General features: G+C 39.9%; 1 pseudogene; it reads right to left on the bottom strand.

Annotated features, from left to right (window-relative positions):
* Positions 1-1,536: 1,536 nt before the first annotated feature.
* LOC149749380 (actin-related protein 3 pseudogene) lies at positions 1,537-10,272 on the bottom strand (annotated as a pseudogene).
* Positions 10,273-11,588: the final 1,316 nt, after the last annotated feature.

The raw sequence follows: 11,588 nt of genomic DNA, 5'->3' as shown, positions 1-11,588 counted from the left end.
TTCAGGATTTCACTGGCCCTGAGGAAACTCATAAGATGAATCATTTCTGTTTTATTCCCAAATAAACATAGATTTTAAAGTTCAGGCAGGAGTCAAGTTTCTCACTAACCAAGCTGCTTTGTCAACATCTCCCTTCCAGGTAGATGCCTCTACTGAGACCCAACCATAGGGGTCTGGTAGAGGTCCAGGAGGAAAGTGCAAGCAGGTTGGCCAGGGGTAAAGGTGGAGAGGGTTCCAAATGGTGTGATGGATCATTGAGACTCCAGTCATATTTAGTGTTTTGATATCACAATAAAAGGAAGACTAAATAAGGTGTAATAATTTTTCACTCTAAATGTTCTCAAATATATACAAAGTACACCAAATGGTATAATTAACTCCCGTATACCCATCACCCAACTTCTAAAATTTCATCTCAAGGCCAGCCTTCTCTCGTCCATACCCAGCTCATTCCCATGGCCTGCATCATTTTGATGCAAATCTCAGATATTATTAAAACATTTCATTCGTATTTCAGTATCTCTTCTTTAGGAAAAAAAAAAAACCCACAATACCAGTAACTCATCTAAAAAATTAACAATAATTCCTTAATATCTTCAAGTATCCATTTCATGTCGACATTTCCCTGGAGCATCTACACATTTCTTAAGAGCATAAACTTTACTTAGAAAGTTAATTAACTCAGGTTTATGTTCTTGATTTCCTAGTAAATTATAAACTCCTTGAGCAGAGAGACTGTGTTTTGTTTATACCTGCTTCTGAGCGCTTTGCTGATACTTATGCCCAGATTTCAAAGTAAAGGTAATTAATTAAATGCATAATAAAAGAGCTTTTTATGACTTTCCATGTAACTACATTCACAAATCAGAAAAAAATCCTCACAGTACCTGTTCGGATTTTTGGTACAGGAAGTAGGGACAATATAGCTCCTCAATTTCTTGAATTAAATTGAAATGAAAATGTCATATATAACATGGGCAGTCGCAAACCTGAAACATCTGGCTACTAAAAATCTCTTGATGGCTATCACAATATATGACAACCTGAGAAACTGAGTCTCTAGAGAGAAACTGTCAGTTTTTGCATACTGTCCAAGGTCACCAAATAAAAGTAAGAGAATATCCCTGATAGGAGAAAGATGCATTCTATGAATTTTAATACAAAAATGGAAGGTTTGTCTTGGATTAAATCAAGGTAAATAGTTTTGAATATCTATGCATGAGGGATTTTCCTTTTTGTATCATCTCCCCACCTGTTTCCCTCTCTCACTTCCACCCCAATGCTAGTTCTTTTTTAGAGTGGACAAATAAAATATATGGGTTTATAGGAAAAAAAAAAAATGAGGGATGTATATTCTTAAGCATATGATCCTAATAGGAAAAAAGAAAGCTTTGTAAATCAAAGTAAGTGCTGCTTCATTTTATAATAGCAAAAACTTAAAATAATCTGAATGTCTAAGATTAGGAAAATGGATATATAAATTATATTCTGTTCAATTACCAGGAATAACTAAGAAATAATTATGATGTTTTTAAAATTAGGATTATAGGGCTTCCTGGTGGCGCAGTGGTTGAGAGTCCACCTGCCGATGCAGGGGACACGGGTTTGTGCCCTGGTCCGGGAAGATCCCACATGCCGCGGAGCGGCTGGGCCCGTGAGCCATGGCCGCTAAGCCTGCGCGTCTGGAGCCTGTGCTCCGCAACGGGAGAGGCCACAACAGTGAGAGACCCGCGTACCGCAAAAATAATAATAATAATAAAATAATAAAATAAAATAAAATTAGGATTATGAAGACCATGTAGCAACATGGAAAATGCTTATGATGTGTTAGGTAAAAACAATCAGGATTGAAATTTTATGAACATTATGATTTTAACTATGTAAAAAGTGTACCTGTAACTAGAAGACTGAAAGGAAATACAATAAAGTAATAATAGTGGTTATGTTAGTGTGGTGGAATTATGCATGATTTTTAAAATATTGTATGTCTGGCCTTTAGAATATGCTAAATAAATAACAATTTCTTTCGTTTTTCTGTTCCCTCTACCTAAAGTTTTTAAAACTTGTATGATTGTAAATTAAAAAATTTTAAAGCTGAAAATGGTATTAAATTTAAATATATTTTCTTTGTTTTAAAGTGTGTATCCAGCTTAGGGACTTCCCTGGTAGTCCAGTGGGTAAGACTTCGCACTCCCAATGCAGGGGGCCTAGGTTCAATCCCTGGTTGGGGAACTAGATCCCGCATGTAGGCCGCCACTAAAGAGTTCACACGCTACCACTAAGAGTCCGCATGCCACAGCTAAGAAGCCCGTATGCCACAACTAAAGATCCCACATGTTGCAGCGAAGATCCCGGGTGCTGCAACTAAGACCTGGCACAGCTAAAATAAATAAATAAATAGATAAGTAAATAAATATTAAAAAATTAAAAAAGTGTGTATCCGGCTTATATATATATATATATATATAATATTTATATTTTTAGTTATTTATATATAAAACAATAGTGAAAGAATCAGATTAACTTTTTAAAAATGGTGAAATAAAATAAAATATAATTATTTTATTTCTTTTATTAAATTTTACTTTTTACTTAAATATTAAATACTCTAAAGTATTTAATAACACAATACCTAGCAGGGATCCTTACACATTTAGGCACTTGACATATATTGGCTGAACAGATTTGAAAACACTCATTCATTGTTCATTCATTCAACAAATATTTGTTGATGATCTACTTCCCAATGAAATGAGTTTTTTATTTTGTTTTCTTTTTTTGGCCAATGCGGGATCTTAGTTCCTGACCAGGGATGGAACCCATGTCCCTTGCAGTGGAAGCTAGGAGTCCTAACCACTGGACTGCCAGGGAAGTCCCTGAAATTAGTATTTTTGCTGACTTAGAAAAGGGTCAAATGATTTTTTAAATTATGAAATATGCATGAGTGCAAAAAACATAAGTGCACAGCTTAATAAATTATTGTAAAATGAATCCCCACCAAGGTTAAGAAACAGAACATCAGCAGAACACCTGCAGACCTGATCCCAACCCCTACCTGCACCCCAGTGGTCACCAGGACAGAAGGGGATGTGCCAGGACACTTGGGAAGCTCCAGGGCCTGGACATTTGCTTTCTGTAAAATTTGCAAAAGTAAACATTTTCCCACCTTTGGTTAAGACCTCTGTGTACTTTCATAGCTAATTTTGTATTCATAATTTCACATTTTTTTCTTAGAGTTGCCCCAAATGGTATAATCTTCAGGACCCACAAAATCTGAATCTGCCCCTAGAACCACTGTCCTGACTATTAGGTATTGTTTGCTTCCAGATGGATTACACAATGTAAAACTGTCCGTTTCCCAATTTAGAATGTTCCAAATAGTTCCATGAGCACTAGCCCTTGGCTGCTCAGAGCTACTTAAAGGGAAGAATTGACTGGCCTTGCACAGGATAATGGTACGTGGTTTCAGCTGGGGTTTCACAGCTGTGGACCCACAGAGCTGGGGATAGACCTCGGCTTGGCTCTCTCTTCTTTCTGAGACAGACATAAGTCTCAGTGATGCACAGAGAGGGAGAAGGCCAGCCTATCACCTCCCGGACTAGGACTAGTTTCTCCAAGGTAGAGTTACTAACAGAAGCCTAGCTTGTTAGGCACACAGAATATTTACAAACCTGAATAGTTTGCCACCATTTAAAAATCAAGAGATTTCATGTGAAAAGTTGGCTTTCTGACTTCTTTTAAGCGGCTGGAAGATGTACCCACTCTGGACCCACATTCCCGCACAGCCTGGCACTGACTGGGTGGAGCTGAGAAGCAGCTGTTTTCTGAGGCCAAAGCTCCTCCCTGAACCCATCACTTCACTTACAGGTGTCATCTGGCTATTTGGTCCCTTTGGGCATTTGTATTGGCATCTTAACCATTACCTTGTATTAATACAAAATGGTTTCTTCAGTGATCTTTAAAAATTAAGTGTAAAGATAACAAGGAACAGGGACTTCCCTGGCAGTCTGGTGATTAAGACTGTCCACGCTTCCAATGCAGGGGGCGCGGATTCAATCCCTGGTCGGGGAACTAAGATCCCACATGATGCACGGTGCAGACAAAAAAAAAAAAAAAGATAAAAAAGAACAAATTCCCCCAAAATACTCCATGATGACTTTCTTGCTAATGTTTCCTGAACCCTTTACAATGGTGCTAGCAAGATACCACCCCAAATGGAGTTAAACTGTCTAAATGTACACAAGACGAATAAAATTAGAAACATGCAAAGGTTCATCTCAAATGAAATAATTTCCTCATCAGAAACAGTAAGAAGCAGCTAAGCATAACTTTAGATCTGTAGTTGTTGAATTTTAGGATGTATCAAAATCTTACCTGGAGACCCTGTTAAAACAGATTGCTGGGTTGCATCCCCAGAGTTTCCGATTCAGTAGGTATAGGGTGGGGCTGAGACTTTGCATTTCTAAGAGGTTCTCAGCTATTGCTCATCCTACTGGACCTGGAGCACTTTCTGAGAGCCACAGAGGCGTGCTACTCAGTGTGGTCCCCAGCCTAGACGCCTGGGAGCTTGCTAGGAAGGAGAATCTCGGGCCCTCTCTTGACCAGTGGAATCAGGATATGCAGATGGCTTGTAGGAACTTTACATTTTGAGTTGCAGTGAACTAACCTGTCATTTCCAAACCTTCCTGGGGCCTTTGTTAACTATGCAGAATGCCAGGCCTTTCCCTTAGAAATTTATTTAGAAATCTTTTTTCTTTTTTTTTTGGCTTCACAGCAGCATGTGGGAACATAGTTCCCTGACCAGGGGTCAAAGCTATACCCCCTGCATTGGAAGCGCAGAGACTTAACTGTTGGATTTCCAGGGAAGTCCCTCAGAAACCTATTTCTGTCAAGCGCTCCAAGTGATTCTTATTATCAGGAAGGCTTAGGGAGACTAGGCTAATGGTGGTATTAATAAAACTAAAGAAAGAATATATTTTTAAAAACAAGGATCAGCAAATGAAAATTTTAAAAATAGAAATTCCTGGGGAGAAAATTGGTAGCTTGTCTTCAACCTTTTGGGGCTCTGTAGCCCCAAACGGTATGTGTTCTTTTTGTGGAGAGAGATGAATCAAATTGTCAGATCTTTTACCACACACCAAACTGCTTTTATCTGGGTCCCTGCTCATCAAGAAGTCTCATTATTATAAGTTGGCTTCCAAGTTTTTTTGTTTTTTTTTTAAATCACAAGGGACAGAAGTTGTTGTGACTCACATGGTCTATATGAGTGTTGCCCAACAGAACTTTCCATTACTGTGGAAATGCTCTATTTCCTTTTTCCTAAAATTAATTAATTAACTAATTAATTAATTTTTGACTGCATTGGGTCTTCATTGCTGTGTGTGGGCTTTATCTAGTTGCAGCGAGTGGGGGCTACTCTTCGTTGCGGCACGCGGGCTTCTCATTGCTCGCTTCTCTTGTTGCGAAGCATGGGCTCTAGGCATGTGGGCTTCAGTAGTTGTGACATATGGGTTCAGTAGTTGTGGCTCACGGGCTCTAGAGCACAGGCTCAGTAGTTGTGGCACACGGGCTTAGTTGCTCCGCAGCGTGTGGGATCTTCTTGGATCAGGGCTCAAACCCATGTCCCCTGCATTGGCAGGCAGATTCTTAACCACTGCACCACCAGGGAAGCCCCCCAAGTGTTTTCACACCAGGAGAAACACGCCAGTCAAATCAATATAAGTATTCTGATTTGTGACAGGTACGTTTCTCACTGTGAATCAAGAAATCATCATTAAGGCATTGATATATTTTTCTGTGGGTTCTATTAGTGCCTCTAAGAGATCAAACCACTTTTGTTTTAATAACAAAACCAAATTTCTGTGCACATGTATATGATGTCCTGTTGGAGGAAGGAGCAAATACTTTTGCCCATAAAATTTTCTTACATGTGGATCCCACTGTGTAGTTTTAATGTTTTTCATACATCTCTTTAAGCAGGTCAGATTTTTTTTTGAAAGGAGAATTACATTAGCAAATAATAAAAGTGTACAAAATATACAAGAATAAACATCTAAAAAAGCAAAGAGTTGATAAGGAAATTGTCTTTTTAATTCTTTCAGTGTTTATAAATGAAATACTGGCCTTGGTGAGTCCTATCTTTTCCTTTAATCTGTCTTCACAATTCTCCAGGAGGAGGATAAAATTTTACACTTCTGCTTAGAAGAACTAAACTGTCACTGAATCTACCTACGAAGTACATTTTCCCAAATATCAGATGTTTCCAAAGCCCTTTCAAGGAATATAAATCTCTGAGAATTGTGGACCTCATCACCTCCATCTATCATCCAATTGCTGGGAAGTTAACACATTCCCAGGGATTTTCATCGGGGAAATTAACAAATTCCTTGTCGATGTTGAAACACGGTATTTCTATTGAGGTTTCAGTGGATAATCTTATTCTAGAAATCAGGTCATCAGAGGATCAGTTTGTTTGGAGGATAGTTTAATGTTAACCCCCATTCTGAATAGAACAGTTTTTATTTCCAAGGTTCCAGTTACACCTTAAGTTGCACTGAGTTTTTAAAGGCGACTGATCTGGCCAGTAGCATGATTGTGATCCTCTGGTCAAGCCAGTGTTGGGGCCCTGGTACCATTAAGTTCTCTGGGTGGAGATCTGAAAGAGTGAGAAGATACTCAGCCAAGGAGGGAAGGCTTTCAGAAAATGTGTAAGAGTGTAACTGAGCAGGACCCTATGGGGCCTTCCCAGGACAGACCCCTCCCCCATATTCTCTGCTTTAGCTCCTCTCTGGAGTAAGTAGATAATTGTATCTGATGCACATTTCCCGAGTTATTTTACAGATGTGAAAGTCCCCACCAAATGCAACATGTTAAGTACATGATGATCATGAGCACATGGCCCCCAGGCCTACTGGAGCCTGAGGATTGATAATGTTAACCCCTGTGACACCACCCTGTTGCCTCACCATCAGCCAATCAGAGAACTGTGCACGAGCTGATCACTTGCCCTGAGACACACCCCACCCCACCCCCCATTTAAAAACGCTTTGCTGAAAACTTTCAGGGAGTTTGGGGCCTTAGAGCACAAGCCACCCATTCTCCTTATATTGGCAACTTTACAATAAATGCTGCACTTTCCTTCACCACAACCTGGTATCAGTAGATTGGCTTTACTACAAATGGGCAAGCAGACCCCAGTTTGGTGCGGTAACAAGAGGAGAACATAAATTGTGGATGAATAAAATTGCCTCCTTCACACCCCCCCCATCCCCCTACCCCTGCCTCGGCCTGGCTACTTCAGGAGACAGCATTATATAGTTAGAAAGCAGAGAATTTTGGAATGAAAAGTCTTGGTTTCAGTTTTGGTGCCAGTAACTATGCAAAGCATGATCGTTTTGAAGTTTCTTATAATTTCAGTTCCTTCAAATTTCTATGAGGATAGCAGTGTTGATACCTCTCTTGGTGATAAAATGTCAGTACATCATAAAATGCTTTATAAAGGTGAATTGTTACTGTGGGCACAGTAACAATACCTTCAAATACTGATGGTTTTAGCTTAATTTTTTTCAGTTTTAACTTATTTTCATCACTTGTTCTTTATGATCCAGATATTTTAAAATGCAATGAAAATTAACTTTCCATGATATGTCAGGGACTGGCAGTAAAAAAATTTTCAAACTGCAAATGAGTTACACAAATGAAAATATCAAATGGAGATCCAGTTATTAAAATGAAAGCACTCAACATATTAAAAGTTCACAATTATTTGTTTAGAGCACATAAAAAAGTCAGCTTGCTAACCAACTGTTGTGATTTTTAGAGAACTACTGCAGAGGTTTGAAGAAAATAGATTTATTAGTTAACTTATCAAGAGGTTAAAGAGCTTGAAACAAGTATTGAAAAGAAATTTGTGGGCTTCCCTGATGGCGTAGTGGTTAAGAATCTGCCTGCCAATGCAGGGGAAACGGGCTCGAGCCGTGGTCCGGGAAGATCCCACATGCTGCAGAGCAACTAAGCCCGAGAGCCACAACTACTGAGCCTGCACTCTGGAGGCCGCGAACCACAACTACTGAAGCCCGCATGCCTAGAGTCCGTGCTCTGCAACAAGAGAAGCCACCGCAATGAGAAGCCTGCGCACCGCAACGAAGAGTAGCCCCCACTCGCCACAACTAGAGAGAGCACGTGCGCAGCAAGGAAGACCCAACTCAGCCAAAAATAAATAAATTAATAAAAAAATAAATTAGAATGGTGTTAGGCTTTAAATACACCAATTTGGGTAATCAAATTATTCATTTTTTAATAAGAAATGTCACTGCAGAACTGCAATACTGGTCCAACAGTCTTGTCTTTACTGTTCCTTTAAAGCGAGAAACAGAATGCAAGGAATCAGAAAGCACTAGCAGGCATCAATTAATCCAAGATACTAGCTTCTTAGTTCCAAAAGCACTTGCAAAGAAAACCATTGGGGGGCACAGGGTATGGAAGCACTTCATAATAACTGGAATCCCATGAGTGTGTGTGTAAGCCAAGTCTCATAGGCTATTTTTTGTATTTGTCTCTTGGTCACTTTTTTTCCCTCAAATACTAGTTTTTCTTTGACTTTTTTTCCTCAAAGTATAAAAAGTATGAAATATAAGCAAGCTCTTGCATTGCACACTTCAGAGTGTACAATTCAAGCATTATAGAGCTATCTACATACAAATAAATCCCATCAAATCTTGGATAATTCAATAATATACAAAATACCAGGGCACAGAAAGAAGTAAAACACACTTCTTTTTGTTACACATAAGATTCAAATATTCAGTCTAAAGAAAATCACTTAATCATTTTGGCTCTCCTCTACATTCGCCTGTTGATATACTTATTAAAATATTCTGTATAATTATGTTTGGTCTTATTATTTCAAGTCAGGTTTACAACCTCAAAACCAGCCATCCAGACAAAACAGGTAATCAGAAAGATTATTTCTTCCCCACCTCCCTAATCCCAATAACTATGAAGCCAATTTTATGACATGACTCCAAACACTGGATTGTGACAAAAAATGCTAGGTCCAATTTCTTCATAATCCTTTTTGGTGTGGCATACTTGGTAGAACCCAGGTGTGGAAGCCAGCATGGATCCTTCAAACCAAACTGCATATCACTGCATGTGATATGTAATGACTTGTACATCAGTAGGTTTTGGCTTCAATCTACCACCACTCAATTCTCACTTAACTTCAGCCTGGCATCTACAGTTTTTTTCAAATCTCTTTGCAAGCGACATCTGAAGTCCCTGAACATGGTTGAACCTCCAGAGAGGACAATATTATTGTAGAGAGGACATCTGACATCAATAGGACAATTCTGAATTACTTCTTCTACAACTTCTGAGATAGGCTGAGTAAAGTCTGGATTAGCAAACTCTGGATGAAAAAAAATTTCAGGTCCCAAGACTCTCTCATATCCAACATCAATGGAAAATTCTTTCTTTGAGATAGCATTGATTCCAGTATACTGTTTAATCCACTTTGATCCATTTGTATCATACTTGTTAATCTGGGCAGACATAACTATAGCTCTCCTTTACTGCCTTAGCAGTTTCCAAGGATTGCTCTGGAGGAATTCCTACTTCTCGGTCTCTCAGCAATTGCTGAATAAAATACGTTATATCTCGTCCTGCGATTGGAATGTGCTTAATACAGCTGCCAATCACATACCCTTCAGCCACAGGGATGGCACGAGTGACACCATCTCCACTGTCTATTACTGTACCGGTCAGCGTCCGTTCTTCTACTTGTCTGGCGGTCCAGGATGCAGCTAAGGCAAGAACAGCCTGTACAGCAATGTACAAGCCTGGAACATTGAAGGACTCAAACATTATTTCAGCAGTATATTCCCTGTTTTCTGGAGTATTCAGTGGAGGTTCAGTCAAAAGAAAATAATGGTCTTCAGGTTCCGTCCTTAAATATTTAAAGATCACTTGCTCCATAAACCTTTCCATCAAGTCCCGGTCTTCAACTATACCACGGCGGATTGGCCACTTTGTTGCACATGTAGATTTTTCTATTGCTTCATCATCAGTGAAGGAGTCTAGGTCATCAACACCTTTCATCACCCTCCTTTGTGCTTGATCACCCACTTTCGCTGACTCCTTAATAGCAATACAGGAAGGGATGATAAACCGTGGTTCCGTATTTCCAGCATATCCTAGTTTTGTATACCCTGTGCCACAGTCCCCCACACAGGCCCGCAGCTGTCCCGCCATCTTCCTCTTCGCCTGCTGCTGCCATCTGCTCTGTGCTGGTTGGGGCCAGGGGTGGGTGGCGAGAGCTAGAAGCGATCTGACCATCTACGGTCGGGCCGCCCTCTCCATCCGGGGGGGGGGAGCCGGGAAGCCAAAGCAGTAGTGAGAGAGCAGCAGGCTCGGTCAGCAGCTTAGCTTAATTTTTCAATACTTTATAATTGGTATTTGACCCAGCAATTCACTTCTATGAATTTATCCTAACAGATATAACTGAGTATGTGCAAAATAAGGTATTGTCAAGTTATTCACTGCAGCATTTTTTATAATACCAAAATGTTAAAAACAGTCTAGGTATCTACGGATAAGGGTCTGATTGAATAAATTATATCCATTTGGAGGAACAAATGGAATACCATGCAGCTGTGAAACAGAATAAGGAAACTCCCTATATATTGTTATGGAAGGATCTCTAACACACATTATTAAATAAAAAAGCAAAGTGCGGAGCTTGACTTTTACTGTAGAAGGGAGAAACAAAGGAAAAGCAGTTCAGAAACAATAGTCAACAGAGTGCTCTTCAAGGGCTATACCTAACAATCTGATACATATCTGAGTTGTTTGCAGGAACTCAGATCCCCACACCCGGTGTTAACTACAAGCTAAGATCCCAGACTGGTCAGAATTTGGGGAATGGTGATGTTGACCTTTTCTGACCCTCTGTGACTTCAATCAACTAAAGCTTGGACTCTGCCAACCTTTGCTCCACTTCTACACTGAATTCTCCTCGGCTCCAGCCCCTTCATGAATATGCATTCACCACCCAAGCCCCTGTATGAATATGCACGTACCCTTATCTTAAAAGGTCCCCAGTTTTGCTGTTTGGGGAGACACTGCTTTGGGAAAGATCCCGGTGCTCTCCTTACCTGCTGTGAGTAATAAACCCTTCCTTCTCCCAATCTCTGGCTTGGTTGTGTCTTTTGGCCCACCGAGGCGAGCTCAGTTTTCGGGTAACAGAAAGATACACAACAAACAATAGTGGTCAAATAGGGAATTACTTGGTGGTCCAATGGTTAGAACTCCACGCTTTCACTGCCGAGGGCGCGGGTAAGGTCCTGCAAGCCGTGCAGTGCGGCCAAAAAAAATAGTGGTTAACTACTGGCAGAGGTGAGGGGGCTGTGTGGGTGGGAGGGAGATTTTCACTGTGTATCTTTTAATATACATTTTTGGATTTTGAATCATGGGAATATATTACCTATTCCAAAATTAAGTTAATACTTATTTGAGAAGAGACTAATATTTACGTGGCTAAGGAACTAAATAAAGATCTATGGCTTATCTTGCGTGTAAGAGCTCTTCAA

This window comes from Delphinapterus leucas, chromosome 4 (assembly GCF_059928025.1).
Source record: "Delphinapterus leucas isolate spDelLeu-1000000601 "Yukka" chromosome 4, BTC_Dleu_Yukka2, whole genome shotgun sequence".
Lineage (NCBI taxonomy): Eukaryota > Metazoa > Chordata > Mammalia > Artiodactyla > Monodontidae > Delphinapterus > Delphinapterus leucas.
This window is presented reverse-complemented; position numbering and strand designations above follow the sequence as displayed.